The sequence below is a fragment of the Triturus cristatus genome, chromosome 7 (assembly GCF_964204655.1).
Source record: "Triturus cristatus chromosome 7, aTriCri1.1, whole genome shotgun sequence".
NCBI lineage: Eukaryota > Metazoa > Chordata > Amphibia > Caudata > Salamandridae > Triturus > Triturus cristatus.
Window position 1 is genome coordinate 1,316,363,919 of NC_140590.1, and position 22,441 is coordinate 1,316,386,359.

The following is a 22,441-nucleotide window of genomic DNA, read 5'->3' on the forward strand; positions in this document are numbered from 1 at the left end:
CTTACTCTGGCCTAATAGCTAAGGTCTTAACTCGTACTCTGGCCTACTGGTTAAGGTCTTAACTCTTACTCTGGCCTAATAGCTAAAGTCTTAGACTCGTACTCTGGCCTAAAGGTTAAGGTCTTAACTCTTACTCTGGCCTAATAGCTAAGGTCTTAGACTCGTACTATGGCCTAATAGCTAAGGTCTTAACTCTTACTCTGGCGTAATAGCTAAGGTCTTAGACTCGTACTCTGGCCTAATGGTTAAGGTCTTAACTCTTACTCTAGCCTAATAGCTAAGGTCTTAACTAATACTCTGGCCTAATAGCTAAGGTCTTAGACTCGTACTCTGGCCTAATGGTTTAGGTCTTAACTCTTACTCTGGTCTAATAGCTAAGGTCTTAACTCTTACTCTGGCCTAATAGCTAAGGTATTAGACTTGTTCCTGGCCTACTGGTTAAGGTCTTAACTCTTACTCTGGCCTAATAGCTAAGGTCTTAACTCGTACTCTGGCCTACTGGTTAAGGTCTTAACTCTTACTCTGGCCTAATAGCTAAGGTCTTAGACTCGTACTCTGGCCTAATAGCTAAAGTCTTAACTCTGACTCTGTCCTAATAGCTAAGGTCTTAGACTGGTACTCTGGCCTAATGGTTAAGGTCTTAACTCTTACTCTGGCCTACTGGTTACGGTCTTACCTCTTACACTGGCCTAACAGCTAAGGTCTTAGACTCGTACTATGGACTAATGGTTACGGTCTTAACTCTTAGTCTGGCCTAATAGCTAAGGTCTTAGACTCGTACTCTGGCCTAATGGTTAAGGTCTTAACTCTTACTCTGGCCTAATAGCTAAGGTCTTAGACTCGTACTATGGCCTAATAGCTAAGGTCTTAACTCTTACTCTGGCCTACTGGTTAAGGTCTTAACTCTTACTCTGGCCTACTGGTTAAGGTCTTAAATCTTACTATGGCCTAATAGCTAAGGTCTTAGACTCGTACTCTGGCCTACTGGTTAAGGTCTTAACTCTTACTCTGGCCCACTGGTTAAGATCTTAACCCTTACTCTGGCCTAATAGCTAAGGTCTTAGACTCGTACTATGGCCTACAGGATAAGGTCTTAACTCTTACTCTCGCCCAATACCTAAGGTCTTAGACTCGTACTATGGCCTAATGGTTAAGGTCTTAACTCTTACTCTGGCCTAATAGCTAAGGTCTTAACTCTTACTCTGGCCTACTGGTTAAGGTCTTAACTCTTACTCTGGCCTACTGGTTAAGGTCTTAACTCTTACTCTCGCCTAATAGCTAGTCTTAACTCTTACTCTGGCCTAATAGCTAAGGTCTTAGACTCATACTCTGGCCTACTGGTTATGGTCTTAACTCTTACTCTGGCCTACTGGTTAAGGTCTTAACTCTTACTCTGGCCTAATAGCTAAGGTCTTAGACTCATACTCTGGCCTAATAGCTAAGGTCTTAGACTCGTACTCTGGCCTAATGGTTAAGGTCCTAACTCTTACTCTGGCCTACTGGTTATGGTCTTACTCTTACTCTGGCCTAATAGCTAAGGTCTTAGACTCGTACTATGGACTAATGGTTACGGTCTTAACTCTTACTCTGGCGTAATAGCTAAGGTCTTAGACTCGTACTCTGGCCTAATGGTTAAGGTCTTAACTCTTACTCTGGCCTAATAGGTAAGGTCTTAACTCTTACTCTGGCCTGATAGCTAAGGTCTTAGACTCGTACTCTGGCCTAATGGTTAAGGTCTTAACTCTTACTCTAGCCTAATAGCTAAGGTCTTAGACTTGTAATATGGCCTACAGGTTAAGGTCTTAACTCTTACTCTGGCATACTGGTTAAGGTCTTAAATCTTACTCTGGCTTGCTGGTTAAGGTCCTAACTCTTACTCTGGCCTATTAGTTAAGGTCTTAACTCTTACTCTGGCCTAATAGCTAAGGTCTTAGACTCCTACTATGGCCTACAGGTTAAGGTCTTAACTCTTACTCTGGCCTACTGGTTAAGGTCTTAACTCTTACTCTGGCCTACCGGTTTAGGTCTTAACTCCTACTCTGGCCTATTGGTTAAGGTCTTAACTCTTACTCTGGCCTAATAGCTAAGGTCTTAGACTCGTACTCTGGCCTACTGGTTAAGGTCTTAACTCTTACTCTGGCCTACTGGTTAAGGTCTTATCTCTTACACTGGCCTAATAGCTAAGGTCTTAGACTCGTACTCTGGCCTAATGGTTAAGGTCTTAACTCTTACTCTGGCCTATTGGTTAAGGTCTTAACTCTTACTCTGGCCTAATAGCTAAGGTCTTAACTCTTACTCTGGCCTAATAGCTAAGGTCTTAGACTCGTACTCTGGCCTACTGGTTAAGGTCTTAACTCTTACTCTGGCCTAATAGCTAAGGTCTTAGACTCATACTCTGGCATAATAGCTAAGGTCTTAGACTCGTACACTGGCCTAATAGCTAAGGTCTTAACTCTTACTCTGGCCTCATAGCTAAGGTCTTAGACTCATACTCTGGCCTAATGGTTAAGGTCTTAACTCTTACTCTGGCCTAATAGTTAAGAGAACCTGATTACTCCTGAGGCGGAAGCTGGGAGTCCACCTTTTTAAAAATTATTGTATTTTCTGTGTCACCTTTCGCTGAAATAACTGATTTTAAAGCCCCACTCACCTGCCTGGCTTCTCCAGAAACGAGCGACAGAAACCCCTTAAACAGCGCATCTCGCTGCAACAAATACTTGGCAGAATCACTTGCCTGCCGCCATTGACGGCGAGGACACGAGGCCACGCCTACCCTAGGCCACGCCCACCGCCCAATCTAGTATAAAACGCCGCTCGCAGCGCCACGGAAACAGAACCTGATTACTCCTGAGGCGGAAGCCGGGAGTCCACCTTTTTAAAAATTATTGTATTTTCTGTGTCACCTTTCGCTGAAATAACTGATTTTAAAGCCCCACTCACCTGCCTGGCTTCTCCAGAAACGAGCGACAGAAACCCCTTAAACAGCGCATCTCGCTGCAACAAATACTTGGCAGAATCACTTGCCTGCCGCCATTGACGGCGAGGACACGAGGCCACGCCTACCCTAGGCCACGCCCACCGCCCCTTTCCTCCCCCTTAAAAAAATGTGCAACCACCGGACGCGCAGCGGACGGGCGCAGCGGGCGCGCCGTCAGCGCGCCGAAGGCGCGCCAAAGGCAAGCCCGTCTGCGCCCGTCATCGCCAAGTCATCGCCTCTCGCCAGACCCCCTGGCCTTTTTCCGTCACCGCCCCTTGCCTACGATAGTGAGACACTTCATAGCTGGAACCCCGGAAGAACTTGCGCTAACATTACAGGTAAGCCCGGCTTCACCTGCCTACAATGCCGAACCTGCAATTTCTCCACTACTAAACCCCACGCCATTCGACAGTTCTTAGGTCCGGACAAAACCACCTCCATCACGATACTTCACCTCAATGTAAGATCACTAGCCAAACATCACCTTGAGGTTAATACCCTAATCCTGGATGAAAATCCAGATATCCTCTTCCTCTGTGAAACATGGCTTCGCGATGGCACCTCCACCATTCCCAACCTTACGCTATCAGACGACTATTTGATGTCGGCCATCAACAGAGAGGGAAGAGGAGGCGGTCTCGCTATAATCTACAAAAAAACGCTCTCCTGTTCCTTTGTCAAGGGAGATCTGTCAGACTCCGAAAGCGCCCACTTCAAAATCATCATAAATCCTAACTTCACCGTGTCGGGTCTCTACATCTACCGCCCACCTGGCCCCTCTTCAAAATTCATTGAGGCCCTCCTTGAGTCAACAACCTCTCTAATAACCAAAAGCCCCAATTTTACCATTCTGGGAGACCTTAATCTTCATTTTGATCTATTTAATGACCCTACGATCAAAACACTCCTTGCAGACCTCTCCGCACTGCAACTCAACCCCCTCATCTCCACTCCAACTCACCTAGCTGGCCACATCCTAGACCCAGTGTTTTCAAACTTAGAAGAACTCACCTCAGAGCCACCCCTTCCTATGGGATGGACAGATCACTCCCTTATTAAACTGGCCATTCCGGTCAATAAAAGCAGGCTCAATACGGCATCGACCAGCCGCCTAAAAAGACCATGGCATAAACTGTCTCAAGAGGACTTTCACAAGACCCTAGGGGATTTCTACCTTGACAACAACTCTGACATCAACGCTAACTACAGCACGTTTCATGAGTGGATTACGGGCGGACTAGACAGTCTCATCCCAGCAAAATGGACAAAAGGTCGTAACTCTCCATCCAACCCCTGGTACAACGACACACTCAAAAATCTACGGAAAGAGTGCAAAAAGGCAGAACGCTTCTGGCGTAGGGAATATAACAAAGAAGATAAAGCTAAATACCTTCTGTTACAGAAAACCTATCACAAAGCCATCCGTGCTGCACGGACCGCTTTCTACGCCGACAAAATCGAATCTAGTCCCACCCCCGCTAAAGAAATCTTCAAACTTGTACAAGAACTGCAGAGCAACAAAACACCCCTCCCTACTATTTCCTCCGAGCAACAATGCGAAGAACTTGCCAGGTTCTTCGTTGACAAGTTACGGAAAATCTACACCTCCTTCCCCCAGCACGCCCCTAGTACTATCAGCAATCCTTCTGTTTCCCCTAGCTACTCGACCTTGACCTACATCCCAGAAATCTCCAAAGACATCCTCATCAGACTATGCAATAAAGTCAAATCTGGCTCCCCCGCAGACCCCATGCTCCCGGCTCAATTCCTAGAGTCACTCAACTTCTTCCTACCAGCATTAACCGCCATCCTGAACCTCTCCTTCACTTCAGCGTGTGTACCTTCTGCCTGGAAGCAAGCGTGGGTTTCGCCTATCATCAAGAAACCCACCCTAGATCCATCTAAACCGGAGAATTTTCGTCCAATCTCCCTGCTCCCATGGCTATCCAAACTCGCTGAAGCGCATGTCAACAGCACTCTATCCCAGCATATGGTCAAAAACAACATTCTGGACCCATCACAAAATGGGTTCAGACCAGGCCATAGCACTGAGTCTGCTCTCTTAGCCACCACAGAGCACCTCCGCACGATCTTAGATGCCGGTCAAAGTGCTGCGCTGATCCTTCTGGATCTCAGCGCGGCATTTGACACGGTATCCCATGTCATCCTTCTTAAACGTCTGGAGACTTTTGGAGTAACTGGTCATGCCTTGGAGTGGTTCAGATCCTTTCTCGAGAACAGGTCTTTTCGAGTTTCTGCCCCCCCCTTTCTATCTAAACCCCACCCTATTGAACAGGGAGTCCCGCAGGGCTCTGCGTTAAGCCCCTCTCTTTTTAATCTTTATGTTCAGCCTCTGGCGGCAGTGGCCAAAGAATGGGGCTTGACATTAGTATCGTATGCTGACGATACACAACTGGCCATCGCTCTCTCAGATGGTCCTTCCAACTTTTCCTCTAATTTCAAAAACGGACTCTCTGCGGTCGCCCAATGGATGACAACGAACTGTTTACAACTTAATGGCGGAAAAACAGAGGTGCTTCTCCTTGGCAAAAACACCAGCCTTTGGAATGAGCACTGGTGGCCGTCCTCCCTTGGTACCATCCCTCCCCCCAAAACCCTAGTGAAAAACTTGGGTGTCTGGATGGACGACTCACTCAACTTTCGAGACCACACCAAAAAAGTTGCCGGCACCTGCATTGGCCTACTGAGAAGCCTCAGCCACATACTAGGCTTCTTCGACGCAAAGACCCGCCAACTCATCATCCAAGCCACCATCCTCTCGCGTCTAGACTATGCCAATGTGCTCCTTCTTGGTGCCAACAAATGTGAGTTAGCACGACTCCAACGCGTGCAGAACTCTGCGGCTAGAACTTTGGTCGGCCTTCCCCGCAGATGCTCAGCCAGAGCGACCATCAGAAAACTGCACTGGCTCCCTGTTGACTCCAGAATCAAGTTCAAGACCCTCATTATGACCTTCAAAATCCTCAAACTCAATACCCCCCCTCTGCTTCAACCCCTTCTCACTCCCTACGCGCCGTCACGGAACCTAAGATCTTCCAACCAAAACCTTCTATGCGTCCCACGCATAAAACTCTGCCGCATGGGCGGCCGCTCCTTTAGGTTCCTGGGAGCCAAGATGTGGAATGAACTACCACATCATATTCGCTCGATAGACAACTTATCAGCTTTCCGGAAAGCAGTGAAAACTTTTCTATTCCCTTGCCTGTAACCCTTCCTCTGTCCATGGACTCTCCACGCTTAGGATCTGATCTGGGTTCCAGCGCCGGGACGCCTCATTGCCGGGGCAGCTGTAGCGCTTTACCAAAACAATAAGATAAGATAAGATAAGGTCTTAACTCTTACTCTGGCCTGATAGCTAAGGTCTTAGACTCATACTCTGGCCTAATGGTTAATGTCTTAACTCTCACTCTGGCCTAATAGCTAAGGTCTTAGACTCGTACTCTGGCCTACTGGTTAAGGTCTTAACTCTTACTCTGGCCAAATAGCTAAGGTCTTAACTCTTACTCTGTCCTACTGGTTAAGGTCTTAACTCTTACTCTGGCCTACTGGTTAAGGTCTTAACTCTTACTCTGGCCTAATAGCTAAGGTCTTAGACTCGTACTATGGCCTAATGGTTAAGGTCTTAACTCTTACTCTGGCCTAATATCTAAGGTCTTAACTCTTACTCTGGCCTAATAGCTAAGGTCTTAACTCTTACTCTAGCCTGTTAGCTAAGGTATTAGACTCGTACTCTGGCCTAATGCTTAAGGTCTTAACTCTTACTCCGGCCTAATAGCTAAGGTCTTAGACTCGTACTCTGGCCTAATGGTTAGGTGTTAACCCTTACTCTGGCCTAATAGCTAAGGTCTTAACTCTTACTCTGGCCTATAGCTAGGGTCTTAGACTGGTACTCTGGCCTACCGGTTAAGGTCTTAACTCTTGCTCTGGCCTAATAGCTAAGGTCTTAGACTCGTACTCTGGCCTAATAGCTAAGGTCTGAGACTCGTACTCTGGCCTGATAGCTAAGGTCTTAACTCTTACTCTGGCCTAATAGCTAAGGTCTTAGACTTGTACTCTGGCCTAATGGTTAAGGTCTTAACTCTTACTCTGGCTTAATAGCTAAGGTCTTAGACTCGTACTCTGGCCCACAGGTTAAGGTCTTAACTCTTACTCTGGCCTAATAGCTAAGGTCTTAACTCTTACTCTGTCCTTCTGGTTAAGGACTCAACTCTTACTCTGGCCTAATAACTAAGGTCTTAGACTCATACTCTGGCCTAATGGTTAAGGTCTTAACTCTTACTCTGGCCTAATAGCTAAGGTCTTAACTCTTACTCTGGCCTAATAGCTAAGGTCTTAGACTCGTACTCTGGCCTACAGGTTAAGGTCTTAACTCTTACTCTGGCCTAATAGCTAAGGTCTTAGACTTGTACTCTGGCCTACAGGTTAAGGTCTTAACTCTTACTCTGGCCTAATAGCTAAGGTCTTAGACTCGTACTATGGCCTACAGGTTAAGGTCTTAACTCTTACTCTGGCCTACTGGTTAAGGTCTTAACTCTTACTCTGGCCTACCGGTTAAGGTCTTAACTCCTACTCTGGCCTAATAGCTAAGGTCTTAGACTCGTACTCTGGCCTACTGGTTAAGGTCTTAACTCTTACTCTGGCCTACTGGTTAAGGTCTTATCTCTTACACTGGCCTAATAGCTAAGGTCTTAGACTCGTACTCTGGCCTAATGGTTAAGGTCTTAACTCTTACTCTGGCCTATTGGTTAAGGTCTTAACTCTTACTCTGGCCTAATAGCTAAGGTCTTAACTCTTACTCTGGCCTAATAGCTAAGGTCTTAGACTCGTACTCTGGTCTACTGGTTAAGGTCTTAACTCTTACTCTGGCCTAATAGCTAAGGTCTTAGACTCATACTCTGGCATAATAGCTAAGGTCTTAGACTCGTACACTGGCCTAATAGCTAAGGTCTTAACTCTTACTCTGGCCTCATAGCTAAGGTCTTAGACTCATACTCTGGCCTAATGGTTAAGGTCTTAACTCTTGGTGTGGCCTAATAGCTAAGGTCTTAGACTCGTACTCTGGCCTACTGGTTAAGGTTTTAACTCTTGGTCTGGCCTAATAGCTAAAGTCTTAGACTCGTACTCTGGCCTAATGGTTAAAGTCTTAACTCTTACTCTGGCCTAATAGCTAAGGTCTTAATTCTTACTCTGGCCTAATAGTTAAGGTCTTAGACTGGTACTCTGGCCTACTGGTTAAGGTCTTAACTCTTACTCTGGCCTAATAGCTAAGGTCTTAGACTCGTACTCTGGCCTAATAGCTAAGGTCTTAGACTCGTACTCTGGCCTGATAGCTAAGGTTTTAACTCTCACTCTGGCCTAATAGCTAAGGTCTTAGACTTGTACTCTGGCCTAATGGTTAAGGTCTTAACTCTTACTCTGGCCTAATATATAAGGTCTTAGGCTCGTACTCTGGCCTAACTGTTAAGGTCTTAACTCTTACTCTGGCCTAATAGCTAAGGTCTTAACTCTTACTCTGGCCTAATAGCTAAGGTCTTAGACTTGTACTCTGGCCTAATAGCTAAAGTCTTAACTCTGACTCTGGCCTAATAGCTAAGGTCTTAGACTGGTACTCTGGCCTAATGGTTAAGGTCTTAACTCTTACTCTGGCCTACTGGTTACGGTCTTACCTCTTACTCTGGCCTAATAGCTAAGGTCTTAGACTCGTACTCTGGCCTAATAGCTAAGGTCTTAAACTCGTACTCTGGCCTGATAGCTAAGGTTTTAACTCTCACTCTGGCCTAATAGCTAAGGTCTTAGACTTGTACTCTAGCCTAATGGTTAAGGTCTTAACTCTTACTCTGGCCTAATAGCTAAGGTCTTAGACTCATACTCTGGCCTACTGGTTAAGGTCTTAACTCTTACTCTGGCCTAATAGCTAAGGTCTTAGACTCGTACTATGGCCTAATGGTTAAGGTCTTAACTCTTACTCTGGCCTAATATATAAGGTCTTAGGCTCGTACTCTGGCCTAATGGTTAAGGTCTTAACTCTTACTCTGGCCTAATAGCTAACGTCTTAACTCTTACTCTGGCCTAATAGCTAAGGTCTTAGACTTGTACTCTGGCCTAATGGTTAAGGTCTTAACTCTTACTCTGGTCTAAAGGTTAAGGTCTTAACTCTTACTCTGGCCTAATAGCTAAGGTCCTAGACTCGTACTCTGGCCTACAGGTTAAGGTCTTAACTCTTACTCTGGCCTAATAGCTAAGGTCTTAGACTCGTACTATGGCCTACAGGTTAAGGTCTTAACTCTTACTCTGGCCTACTGGTTAAGGTCTTAACTCTTACTCTGGCCTACCGGTTAAGGTCTTAACTCCTACTCTGGCCTAATAGCTAAGGTCTTAGACTCGTACTCTGGCCTACTGGTTAAGGTCCTAACTCTTACTCTGGCCTACTGGTTAAGGTCTTATCTCTTATACTGGCCTAATAGCTAAGGTCTTAGACTCGTACTCTGGCCTAATGGTTAAGGTCTTAACTCTTACTCTGGCCTATTGGTTAAGGTCTTAACTCTTACTCTGGCCTAATAGCTAAGGTCTTAACTCTTACTCTGGCCTAATAGCTAAGGTCTTAGACTCGTACTCTGGTCTACTGGTTAAGGTCTTAACTCTTACTCTGGCCTAATAGCTAAGGTCTTAGACTCATACTCTGGCATAATAGCTAAGGTCTTAGACTCGTACACTGGCCTAATAGCTAAGGTCTTAACTCTTACTCTGGCCTCATAGCTAAGGTCTTAGACTCATACTCTGGCCTAATGGTTAAGGTCTTAACTCTTGGTGTGGCCTAATAGCTAAGGTCTTAGACTCGTACTCAGGCCTACTGGTTGAGGTTTTAACTCTTGGTCTGGCCTAATAGCTAAAGTCTTAGACTCGTACTCTGGCCTAATGGTTAAGGTCTTAACTCTTACTCTGGCCTAATAGCTAAGGTCTTAATTCTTACTCTGGCCTAATAGTTAAGGTCTTAGACTGGTACTGTGGCCTACTGGTTAAGTTCTTAACTCTTACTCTGGCCTAATAGCTAAGGTCTTAGACTCGTACTCTGGCCTAATAGCTAAGGTCTTAGACTCGTACTCTGGCCTGATAGCTAAGGTTTTAACTCTCACTCTGGCCTAATAGCTAAGGTCTTAGACTTGTACTCTGGCCTAATGGTTAAGGTCTTAACTCTTACTCTGGCCTAATAGCTAAGGTCTTAGACTCGTACTCTGGCCTACTGGTTAAGGTCTTAACTCTTACTCTGGCCTAATAGCTAAGGTCTTAACTCTTACTCTGTCCTACTGGTTAAGGTCTTAACTCTTACTCTGGCCTACTGGTTAAGGTCTTAACTCTTACTCTGGCCTAATAGCTAAGGTCTTAGACTCGTACTATGGCCTAATGGTTAAGGTCTTAACTCTTACTCTGGCCTAATATATAAGGTCTTAGGCTCGTACTCTGGCCTAATGGTTAAGGTCTTAACTCTTACTCTGGCCTAATAGCTAAGGTCTTAACTCTTACTCTGGCCTAATAGCTAAGGTCTTAGACTTGTACTCTGGCCTAATGGTTAAGGTCTTAACTCTTACTCTGGTCTAAAGGTTAAGGTCTTAACTCTTACTCTGGCCTAATAGCTAAGGTCTTAGACTCGTACTCTGGCCTAATGGTTAAGGTCTTAACTCTTACTCTTGCCTAATAGCTAAGGTCTTAGACTTCTACTATGGCCTACAGGTTAAGGTCTTTACTCTTACTCTGGCCTACTGGTTAAGGTCTTAACTCTTACTCTGGCCTACTGGTTAAGGTCCTAACTCTTACTCTGGCCTATTGGTTAAGGTCTTAACTCTTACTCTGGCCTAATAGCTAAGGTCTTAGACTCGTACTCTGGCCTACTGGTTAAGGTCTTAACTCTTACTCTGGCCTAATAGCTAAGGTCCTAACTCTTACTCTGGCCTAATAGCTAAAGTCTTAACTCTTACTCTGGCCTAATAGCTAAGGTCTTAGACTCGTACTCTGGCCTAATGGTTAAGGTCTTAACTCTTACTCCGGCCTACTGGTTATGGTCTTAACTCTTACTCTGGCCTAATAGCTAAGATCTTAGACTCGTACTATGGACTAATGGTTACGGTCTTAACTCTTACTCTGGCCTAATAGATAAGGTCTTAGACTCTTACTTTGGCCTAATGGTTAAGGTTTTAACTCTTACTCTGGCCTAATAGCTAAGGTCTTAGACTCGTACTCTGGCCTAATGGTTACGGTCTTAACTCTTACTCTGGCCTAATAGATAAGGTCTTAGACTCTTACTCTGGCCTAATGACTAAGGTCTTAACTCTTACTCTGGCCTAATAGCTAAGGTCTTAGACTCGTACTCTGGCCTACTGGTTAAGGTCTTAACTCTTACTCTGGCCTAATAGCTAAGGTCCTAACTCTTACTCTGGCCTAATAGCTAAAGTCTTAACTCTTACTCTGGCCTAATAGCTAAGGTCTTAGACTCATACTCTGGCCTACTGGTTAAGGTCTTAACTCGTACTCTGGCCTACTGTTTAAGGTCTTAACTCTTACTCTGGCCTAATAGCTAAGGTCTTAGATTCGTACTCTGGCCTAATAGCTAAAGTCTTAACTCTTACTCTGGCCTAATAGATAAGGTCTTAGACTCTTACTCTGGCCTAATGGTTAAGGTCTTAACTCTTACTCTGGCCTAATAGCTAAGGTCTTAGACTCGTACTCTGGCCTAATGGTTCAGGTCTTAACTCTTACTCTGGCCTAATAGCTAAGGTCTTAACTCTTACTCTGGCTTTATAGCTAAGGTATTAGACTTGTTCCTGGCCTACTGGTTAAGGTCTTAACTCTTACTCTGGCCTAATAGCTAGGGTCTAGACTCGTACTCTGGCCTACTGGTTAAGGTCTTAACTCTTACTCTGGCCTAATAGCTAAGGTCTGAGACTCGTACTCTGGCCTGATAGCTAAGGTCTTAACTCTTACTCTGGCCTAATAGCTAAGGTCTTAGACTTGTACTCTGGCCTAATGGTTAAGGTCTTAACTCTTACTCTGGCTTAATAGCTAAGGTCTTAGACTTGTACTCTGGCCTACAGGTTAAGGTCTTAACTCTTACTCTGGCCTAATAGCTAAGGTCTTAACTCTTACTCTGTCCTTCTGGTTAAGGACTCAACTCTTACTCTGGCCTAATAACTAAGGTCTTAGACTCATACTCTGGCCTAATGGTTAAGGTCTTAACTCTTACTCTGGCCTAATAGCTAAGGTCTTAACTCTTACTCTGGCCTAATAGCTAAGGTCTTAGACTCGTACTCTGGCCTACAGGTTAAGGTCTTAACTCTTACTCTGGCCTAATAGCTAAGGTCTTAGACTCGTACTCTGGCCTACAGGTTAAGGTCTTAACTCTTACTCTGGCCTAATAGCTAAGGTCTTAGACTCGTACTATGGCCTACAGGTTAAGGTCTTAACTCTTACTCTGGCCTACTGGTTAAGGTCTTAACTCTTACTCTGGCCTACCGGTTAAGGTCTTAACTCCTACTCTGGCCTAATAGCTAAGGTCTTAGACTCGTACTCTGGCCTACTGGTTAAGGTCTTAACTCTTACTCTGGCCTACTGGTTAAAGTCTTATCTCTTATACTGGCCTAATAGCTAAGGTCTTAGACTCGTACTCTGGCCAAATGGTTAAGGTCTTAACTCTTACTCTGGCCTATTGGTTAAGGTCTTCACTCTTACTCTGGCCTAATAGCTAAGGTCTTAACTCTTACTCTGGCCTAATAGCTAAGGTCTTAGACTCGTACTCTGGTCTACTGGTTAAGGTCTTAACTCTTACTCTGGCCTAATAGCTAAGGTCTTAGACTCATACTCTGGCATAATAGCTAAGGTCTTAGACTCGTACACTGGCCTAATAGCTAAGGTCTTAACTCTTACTCTGGCCTCATAGCTAAGGTCTTAGACTCATACTCTGGCCTAATGGTTAAGGTCTTAACTCTTGGTGTGGCCTAATAGCTAAGGTCTTAGACTCGTACTCTAGCCTACTGGTTAAGGTTTTAACTCTTGGTCTGGCCTAATAGCTAAAGTCTTAGACTCGTACTCTGGCCTAATGGTTAAGGTCTTAACTCTTACTCTGGCCTAATAGCTAAGGTCTTAATTCTTACTCTGGCCTAATAGTTAAGGTCTTAGACTGGTACTCTGGCCTACTGGTTAAGGTCTTAACTCTTACTCTGGCCTAATAGCTTAGGTCTTAGACTCGTACTCTGGCCTAATAGCTAAGGTCTTAGACTCGTACTCTGGCCTGATAGCTTAGGTTTTAACTCTCACTCTGGCCTAATAGCTAAGGTCTTAGACTTGTACTCTGGCCTAATGGTTAAGGTCTTAACTCTTACTCTGGCCTAATAGCTAAGGTCTTAGACTCGTACTCTGGCCTACTGGTTAAGGTCTTAACTCTTACTCTGGCCTAATAGCTAAGGTCTTAACTCTTACTCTGTCCTACTGGTTAAGGTCTTAACTCTTACTCTGGCCTACTGGTTAAGGTCTTAACTCTTACTCTGGCCTAATAGCTAAGGTCTTAGACTCGTACTATGGCCTAATGGTTAAGGTCTTAACTCTTACTCTGGCCTAATATATAAGGTCTTAGGCTCGTACTCTGGCCTAATGGTTAAGGTCTTAACTCTTACTCTGGCCTAATAGCTAAGGTCTTAACTCTTACTCTGGCCTAATAGCTAAGGTCTTAGACTTGTACTCTGGCCTAATGGTTAAGGTCTTAACTCTTACTCTGGTCTAAAGGTTAAGGTCTTAACTCTTACTCTGGCCTAATAGCTAAGGTCTTAGACTCGTACTCTGGCCTAATGGTTAAGGTCTTAACTCTTACTCTGGCCTAATAGCTAAGGTCTTAGACTTCTACTATGGCCTACAGGTTAAGGTCTTAACTCTTACTCTGGCCTACTGGTTAAGGTCTTAACTCTTACTCTGGCCTACTGGTTAAGGTCCTAACTCTTACTCTGGCCTATTGGTTAAGGTCTTAACTCTTTCTCTGGCCTAATAGCTAAGGTCTTAACTAATACTCTGGCCTAATAGCTAAGGTCTTAGACTCGTACTCTGGCCTAATGGTTTAGGTCTTAACTCTTACTCTGGCCTAATAGCTAAGGTCTTAACTCTTACTCTGGCCTAATAGCTAAGGGATTAGACTTGTTCCTGGCCTACTGGTTAAGGTCTTATCTCTTACTCTGGCCTAATAGCTAAGGTCTTAACTCGTACTCTGGCCTACTGGTTAAGGTCTTAACTCGTACTCTGGCCTAATAGCTAAGGTCTTAGACTCGTACTCTGGCCTGATAGCTTAGGTTTTAACTCTCACTCTGGCCTAATAGCTAAGGTCTTAGACTTGTACTCTGGCCTAATGGTTAAGGTCTTAACTCTTACTCTGGCCTAATAGCTAAGGTCTTAGACTCGTACTCTGGCCTACTGGTTAAGGTCTTAACTCTTACTCTGGCCTAATAGCTAAGGTCTTAACTCTTACTCTGTCCTACTGGTTAAGGTCTTAACTCTTACTCTGGCCTACTGGTTAAGGTCTTAACTCTTACTCTGGCCTAATAGCTAAGGTCTTAGACTCGTACTATGGCCTAATGGTTAAGGTCTTAACTCTTACTCTGGCCTAATATATAAGGTCTTAGGCTCGTACTCTGGCCTAATGGTTAAGGTCTTAACTCTTACTCTGGCCTAATAGCTAAGGTCTTAACTCTTACTCTGGCCTAATAGCTAAGGTCTTAGACTTGTACTCTGGCCTAATGGTTAAGGTCTTAACTCTTACTCTGGTCTAAAGGTTAAGGTCTTAACTCTTACTCTGGCCTAATAGCTAAGGTCTTAGACTCGTACTCTGGCCTAATGGTTAAGGTCTTAACTCTTACTCTGGCCTAATAGCTAAGGTCTTAGACTTCTACTATGGCCTACAGGTTAAGGTCTTAACTCTTACTCTGGCCTACTGGTTAAGGTCTTAACTCTTACTCTGGCCTACTGGTTAAGGTCCTAACTCTTACTCTGGCCTATTGGTTAAGGTCTTAACTCTTACTCTGGCCTAATAGCTAAGGTCTTAGACTCGTACTCTGGCCTACTGGTTAAGGTCTTAACTCTTACTCTGGCCTAATAGCTAAGGTCCTAACTCTTACTCTGGCCTAATAGCTAAAGTCTTAACTCTTACTCTGGCCTAATAGCTAAGGTCTTAGACTCGTACTCTGGCCTAATGGTTAAGGTCTTAACTCTTACTCCGGCCTACTGGTTATGGTCTTAACTCTTACTCTGGCCTAATAGCTAAGATCTTAGACTCGTACTATGGACTAATGGTTACGGTCTTAACTCTTACTCTGGCCTAATAGATAAGGTCTTAGACTCTTACTTTGGCCTAATGGTTAAGGTATTAACTCTTACTCTGGCCTAATAGCTAAGGTCTTAGACTCGTACTCTGGCCTAATGGTTACGGTCTTAACTCTTACTCTGGCCTAATAGATAAGGTCTTAGACTCTTACTCTGGTCTAATGGTTAAGGTCTTAACTCTTACTCTGGCCTAATAGCTAAGGTCTTAGACTCGTACTCTGGCCTACTGGTTAAGGTCTTAACTCTTACTCTGGCCTAATAGCTAAGGTCCTAACTCTTACTCTGGCCTAATAGCTAAAGTCTTAACTCTTACTCTGGCCTAATAGCTAAGGTCTTAGACTCATACTCTGGCCTACTGGTTAAGGTCTTAACTCGTACTCTGGCCTACTGTTTAAGGTCTTAACTCTTACTCTGGCCTAATAGCTAAGGTCTTAGATTCGTACTCTGGCCTAATAGCTAAAGTCTTAACTCTTACTCTGGCCTAATAGATAAGGTCTTAGACTCTTACTCTGGCCTAATGGTTAAGGTCTTAACTCTTACTCTGGCCTAATAGCTAAGGTCTTAGACTCGTACTCTGGCCTAATGGTTCAGGTCTTAACTCTTACTCTGGCCTAATAGCAAAGGTCTTAACTCTTACTCTGGCCTAATAGCTAAGGTATTAGACTTGTTCCTGGCCTACTGGTTAAGGTCTTAACTCTTACTCTGGCCTAATAGCTAAGGTCTAGACTCGTACTCTGGCCTACTGGTTAAGGTCTTAACTCTTACTCTGGCCTAATAGCTAAGGTCTAGACTCGTACTCTGGCCTAATGGTTAAGGTCTTAACTCTTACTCTGGCCTACTGGTTATGGTCTTACTCTTACTCTGGCCTAATAGCTAAGGTCTTAGACTCGTACTATGGACTAATGGTTACGGTCTTAACTCTTACTCTGGCCTAATAGCTAAGGTCTTAGACTCGTACTCTGGCCTAATGGTTTAGGTCTTAACTCTTACTCTGGCCTAATAGCTAAGGTCTTAACTCTTACTCTGGCCTAATAGCTAAGGTATTAGACTTGTTCCTGGCCTACTGGTTAAGGTCTTAACTCTTACTCTGGCCTAATAGCTAAGGTCTTAACTCGTACTCTGGCCTACTGGTTAAGGTCTTAACTCTTACTCTGGCCTAATAGCTAAGGTCTTAGACTCGTACTCTGGCCTAATAGCTAAAGTCTTAACTCTGACTCTGGCCTAATAGCTAAGGTCTTAGACTGGTACTCTGGCCTCATGGTTAAGGTCTTAACTCTTACTCTGGCCTACTGGTTACGGTCTTACCTCTTACACTGGCCTAATAGCTAAGGTCTTAGACTCGTACTATGGACTAATGGTTACGGTCTTAACTCTTAGTCTGGCCTAATAGCTAAGGTCTTAGACTCGTACTCTGGCCTAATGGTTAAGGTCTTAACTCTTACTCTGGCCTAATAGCTAAGGTCTTAGACTCGTACTATGGCCTAATAGCTAAGGTCTTAACTCTTACTCTGGCCTACTGGTTAAGGTCTTAACTCTTACTCTGGCCTACTGGTTAAGGTCTTAAATCTTACTATGGCCTAATAGCTAAGGTCTTAGACTCGTACTCTGGCCTACTGGTTAAGGTCTTAACTCTTACTCTGGCCCACTGGTTAAGATCTTAACCCTTACTCTGGCCTAATAGCTAAGGTCTTAGACTCATACTATGGCCTACAGGTTAAGGTCTTAACTCTTACTCTCGCCCAATACCTAAGGTCTTAGACTCGTACTATGGCCTAATGGTTAAGGTCTTAACTCTTACTCTGGCCTAATAGCTAAGGTCTTAACTCTTACTCTGGCCTACTGGTTAAGGTCTTAACTCTTACTCTGGCCTACTGGTTAATGTCTTAACTCTTACTCTGGCCTAATAGCTAGTCTTAACTCTTACTCTGGCCTAATAGCTAAGGTCTTAGACTCATACTCTGGCCTACTGGTTATGGTCTTAACTCTTACTCTGGCCTACTGGTTAAGGTCTTAACTCTTACTCTGGCCTAATAGCTAAGGTCTTAGACTCGTACTCTGGCCTAATAGCTAAGGTCTTAACTCTTACTCTGGCCTAATAGCTAAGGTCTTAGACTCGTACTCTGGCCTAATGGTTAAGGTCTTAACTCTTACTCTGGCCTACTGGTTATGGTCTTACTCTTACTCTGGCCTAATAGCTAAGGTCTTAGACTCGTACTATGGACTAATGGTTACGGTCTTAACTCTTACTCTGGCCTTATAGCTAAGGTCTTAGACTCGTACTCTGGCCTAAAGGTTAAGGTCTTAACTCTTACTCTGGCCTAATAGCTAAGGTCTTAGACTCGTACTATGGCCTAATAGCTAAGGTCTTAACTCTTACTCTGGCGTAATAGCTAAGGTCTTAGACTCGTACTCTGGCCTAATGGTTAAGGTCTTAACTCTTACTCTGGCCTAATAGTTAAGGTCTTAACTCTTACTCTGGCCTGATAGCTAAGGTCTTAGACTCGTACTCTGGCCTAATGGTTAAGGTCTTAACTCTTACTCTAGCCTAATAGCTAAGGTCTTAACTAATACTCTGGCCTAATAGCTAAGGTCTTAGACGCGTACTCTGGCCTAATGGTTTAGGTCTTAACTCTTACTCTGGCCTAATAGCTAAGGTCTTAACTTTTACTCTGGCCAAATAGCTAAGGTATTAGACTTGTTCCTGGCCTACTGGTTAAGGTCTTAACTCTTACTCTGGCCTAATAGCTAAGGTCTTAACTCGTACTCTGGCCTACTGGTTAAGGTCTTAACTCTTACTCTGGCCTAATAGCTAAGGTCTTAGACTCGTACTCTGGCCTAATAGCTAAAGTCTTAACTCTGACTCTGGCCTAATAGCTAAGGTCTTAGACTGGTACTCTGGCCTAATGGTTAAGGTCTTAACTCTTACTCAGGCCTACTGGTTACGGTCTTACCTCTTACACTGGCCTAATAGCTAAGGTCTTAGACTCGTACTATGGACTAATGGTTACGGTCTTAACTCTTAGTCTGGCCTAATAGCTAAGGTCTTAGACTCGTACTCTGGCCTAATGGTTAAGGTCTTAACTCTTACTCTGGCCTAATAGCTAAGGTCTTAGACTCGTACTATGGCCTAATAGCTAAGGTCTTAACTCTTACTCTGGCCTACTGGTTAAGGTCTTAACTCTTACTCTGGCCTACTGGTTAAGGTCTTAAATCTTACTATGGCCTAATAGCTAAGGTCTTAGACTCGTACTCTGGCCTACTGGTTAAGGTCTTAACTCTTACTCTGGCCCACTGGTTAAGATCTTAACCCTTACTCTGGCCTAATAGCTAAGGTCTTAGACTCGTACTATGGCCTACAGGTTAAGGTCTTAACTCTTACTCTCGCCCAATACCTAAGGTCTTAGACTCGTACTATGGCCTAATGGTTAAGGTCTTAACTCTTACTCTGGCCTAATAGCTAAGGTCTTAACTCTTACTCTGGCCTACTGGTTAAGGTCTTAACTCTTACTCTGGCCTACTGGTTAAGGTCTTAACTCTTACTCTCGCCTAATAGCTAGTCTTAACTCTTACTCTGGCCTAATAGCTAAGGTCTTAGACTCATACTCTGGCCTACTGGTTATGGTCTTAACTCTTACTCTGGCCTACTGGTTAAGGTCTTAACTCTTACTCTGGCCTAATAGCTAAGGTCTTAGACTCGTACTCTGGCCTAATAGCTAAGGTCTTAACTCTTACTCTGGCCTAATAGCTAAGGTCTTAGACTCGTACTCTGGCCTAATGGTTAAGGTCTTAACTCTTACTCTGGCCTACTGGTTATGGTCTTACTCTTACTCTGGCCTAATAGCTAAGGTCTTAGACTCGTACTATGGACTAATGGTTACGGTCTTAACTCTTACTCTGGCGTAATAGCTAAGGTCTTAGACTCGTACTCTGGCCTAATGGTTAAGGTCTTAACTCTTACTCTGGCCTAATAGTTAAGGTCTTAACTCTTACTCTGGCCTGATAGCTAAGGTCTTAGACTCGTACTCTGGCCTAATGGTTAAGGTCTTAACTCTTACTCTAGCCTAATAGCTAAGGTCTTAGACGTGTAATATGGCCTACAGGTTAAGGTCTTAACTCTTACTCTGGCATACTGGTTAAGGTCTTAAATCTTACTCTGGCTTGCTGGTTAATGTCCTAACTCTTACTCTGGCCTATTAGTTAAGGTCTTAACTCTTACTCTGGCCTAATAGCTAAGGTCTTAGACTCGTACTATGGCCTACAGGTTAAGGTCTTAACTCTTACTCTGGCCTACTGGTTAAGGTCTTAACTCTTACTCTGGCCTACCGGTTAAGGTCTTAACTCCTACTCTGGCCTATTGGTTAAGGTCTTAACTCTTACTCTGGCCTAATAGCTAAGGTCTTAGACTCGTACTCTGGCCTACTGGTTAAGGTCTTAACTCTTACTCTGGCCTACTGGTTAAGGTCTTATCTCTTACACTGGCCTAATAGCTAAGGTCTTAGACTCGTACTCTGGCCTAATGGTTAAGGTCTTAACTCTTACTCTGGCCTATTGGTTAAGGTCTTAACTCTTACTCTGGCCTAATAGCTAAGGTCTTAACTCTTACTCTGGCCTAATAGCTAAGGTCTTAGACTCGTACTCTGGCCTACTGGTTAAGGTCTTAACTCTTACTCTGGCCTAATAGCTAAGGTCTTAGACTCATACTCTGGCATAATAGCTAAGGTCTTAGACTCGTACACTGGCCTAATAGCTAAGGTCTTAACTCTTACTCTGGCCTCATAGCTAAGGTCTTAGACTCATACTCTGGCCTAATGGTTAAGGTCTTAACTCTTGGTGTGGCCTAATAGCTAAGGTCTTAGACTCGTACTCTGGCCTACTGGTTAAGGTTTTAACTCTTGGTCTGGCCTAATAGCTAAAGTCTCAGACTCGTACTCTGGCCTAATGGTTAAGGTCTTAACTCTTACTCTGGCCTAATAGCTAAGGTCTTAATTCTTACTCTGGCCTAATAGTTAAGGTCTTAGACTGGTACTCTGGCCTACTGGTTAAGGTCTTAACTCTTACTCTTGCCTAATAGCTAAGGTCTTAGACTCGTACTCTGGCCTAATAGCTAAGGTCTTAGACTCGTACTCTGGCCTGATAGCTAAGGTTTTAACTCTCAATCTGGCCTAATAGCTAAGGTCTTAGACTTGTACTCTGGCCTAATGGTTAAGGTCTTAACTCTTACTCTGGCCTAATAGCTAAGGTCTTAGACTTGTACTCTGGCCTACTGGTTAAGGTCTTAACTCTTACTCTGGCCTAATAGCTAAGGTCTTAACTCTTACTCTGTCCTACTGGTTAAGGTCTTAACTCTTACTCTGGCCTACTGGTTAAGGTCTTAACTCTTACTCTGGCCTAATAGCTAAGGTCTTAGACTCGTACTATGGCCTAATGGTTAAGGTCTTAACTCTTACTCTGGCTTAATAGCTAAGGTCTTAGGCTTGTACTCTGGCCTAATGGTTAAGGTCTTAACTCTTACTCTGGCCTAATAGCTAAGGTCTTAACTCTTACTCTGGCCTAATAGCTAAGGTCTTAGACTTGTACTCTGGCCTAATGGTTAAGGTCTTAACTCTTACTCTGGCCTAAAGGTTAATGTCTTAACTCTTACTCTGGCCTAATAGCTAAGGTCTTAGACTCGTACTCTGGCCTAATGGTTAAGGTCTTAACTCTTACTCTGGCCTAATAGCTAAGGTCTTAGACTTCTACTATGGCCTACAGGTTAAGGTCTTAACTCTTACTCTGGCCTACTGGTTAAGGTCTTAACTCTTACTCTGGCCTACTGGTTAAGGTCCTAACTCTTACTCTGGCCTATTGGTTAAGGTCTTAACTCTTACTCTGGCCTAATAGCTAAGGTCTTAGACTTGTACTCTGGCCTAATGGTTAAGGTCTTAACTCTTACTCTGGCCTACTGGTTAAGGTCTTAACTCGTACTCTGGCCTAATATCTAAGGTCTTAGACTCGTACTCTGGCCTAATGGTTAAGGTCTTAACTCTTACTCTGGCCTAATAGCTAAGGTCTTAACTCTTAGTCTGGCCTAATAGCTAAGGTTTTAGACTCGTACTCTGGCCTACTGGTTAAGGTCTTAACTCATACTCTGGCATAATAGCTAAGGTCTTAGACTCGTACCCTGGCCAAATAGCTAAGGTCTTAACTCATACTCTGGCCTAATAGCTAAGGTCTTAGACTCGTACTCTGGCCTACTGGGTATGGTCTTAACTCTTACTCTGGCCTAATAGCTAAGGTCCTAACTCTTAAACTGTCCTAATAGCTAAAGTCTTAACTCTTACTCTGGCCTAATAGCTAAGGTCTTAGACTCGTACTCTGGCCTAATGGTTAAGGTCTTAACTCTTACTCCGGCCTACTGGTTATGGTCTTAACTCTTACTCTGGCCTAATAGCTAAGATCTTAGACTCGTACTATGGACTAATGGTTACGGTCTTAACTCTTACTCTGGCCTAATAGCTAAGGTCTTAGACTCTTACTCTGGCCTAATGGTTAAGGTCTTAACTCTTACTCTGGCCTAATAGCTAAGGTCTTAGACTCGTACGATGGCCTAATAGCTAAGGTCTTAACTCTTACTCTGGCCTAATAGCTAAGGTCTTAGACTCGTACTCTGGCCTAATGGTTCAGGTCTTAACTCTTACTCTGGCCTAATAGCTAAGGTCTTAACTCTTACTCTGGCCTAATAGCTAAGATATTAGACTTGTTCCTGGCCTACTGGTTAAGGTCTTAACTCTTACTCTGGCCTAATAGCTAAGGTCTAGACTCGTACTCTGGCCTACTGGTTAAGGTCTTAACTCTTACTCTGGCCTAATAGCTAAGGTCTTAACTAATACTCTGGCCTAATAGCTAAGGTCTTAGACTCGTACTCTGGCCTAATGGTTTAGGTCTTAACTCTTACTCTGGCCTAATAGCTAAGGTCTTAACTCTTACTCTGGCCTAATAGCTAAGGTATTAGACTTGTTCCTGGCCTACTGGTTAAGGTCTTAACTCTTACTCTGGCCTAATAGCTAAGGTCTTAGACTCGTACTCTGGCCTAATAGCTAAAGTCTTAACTCT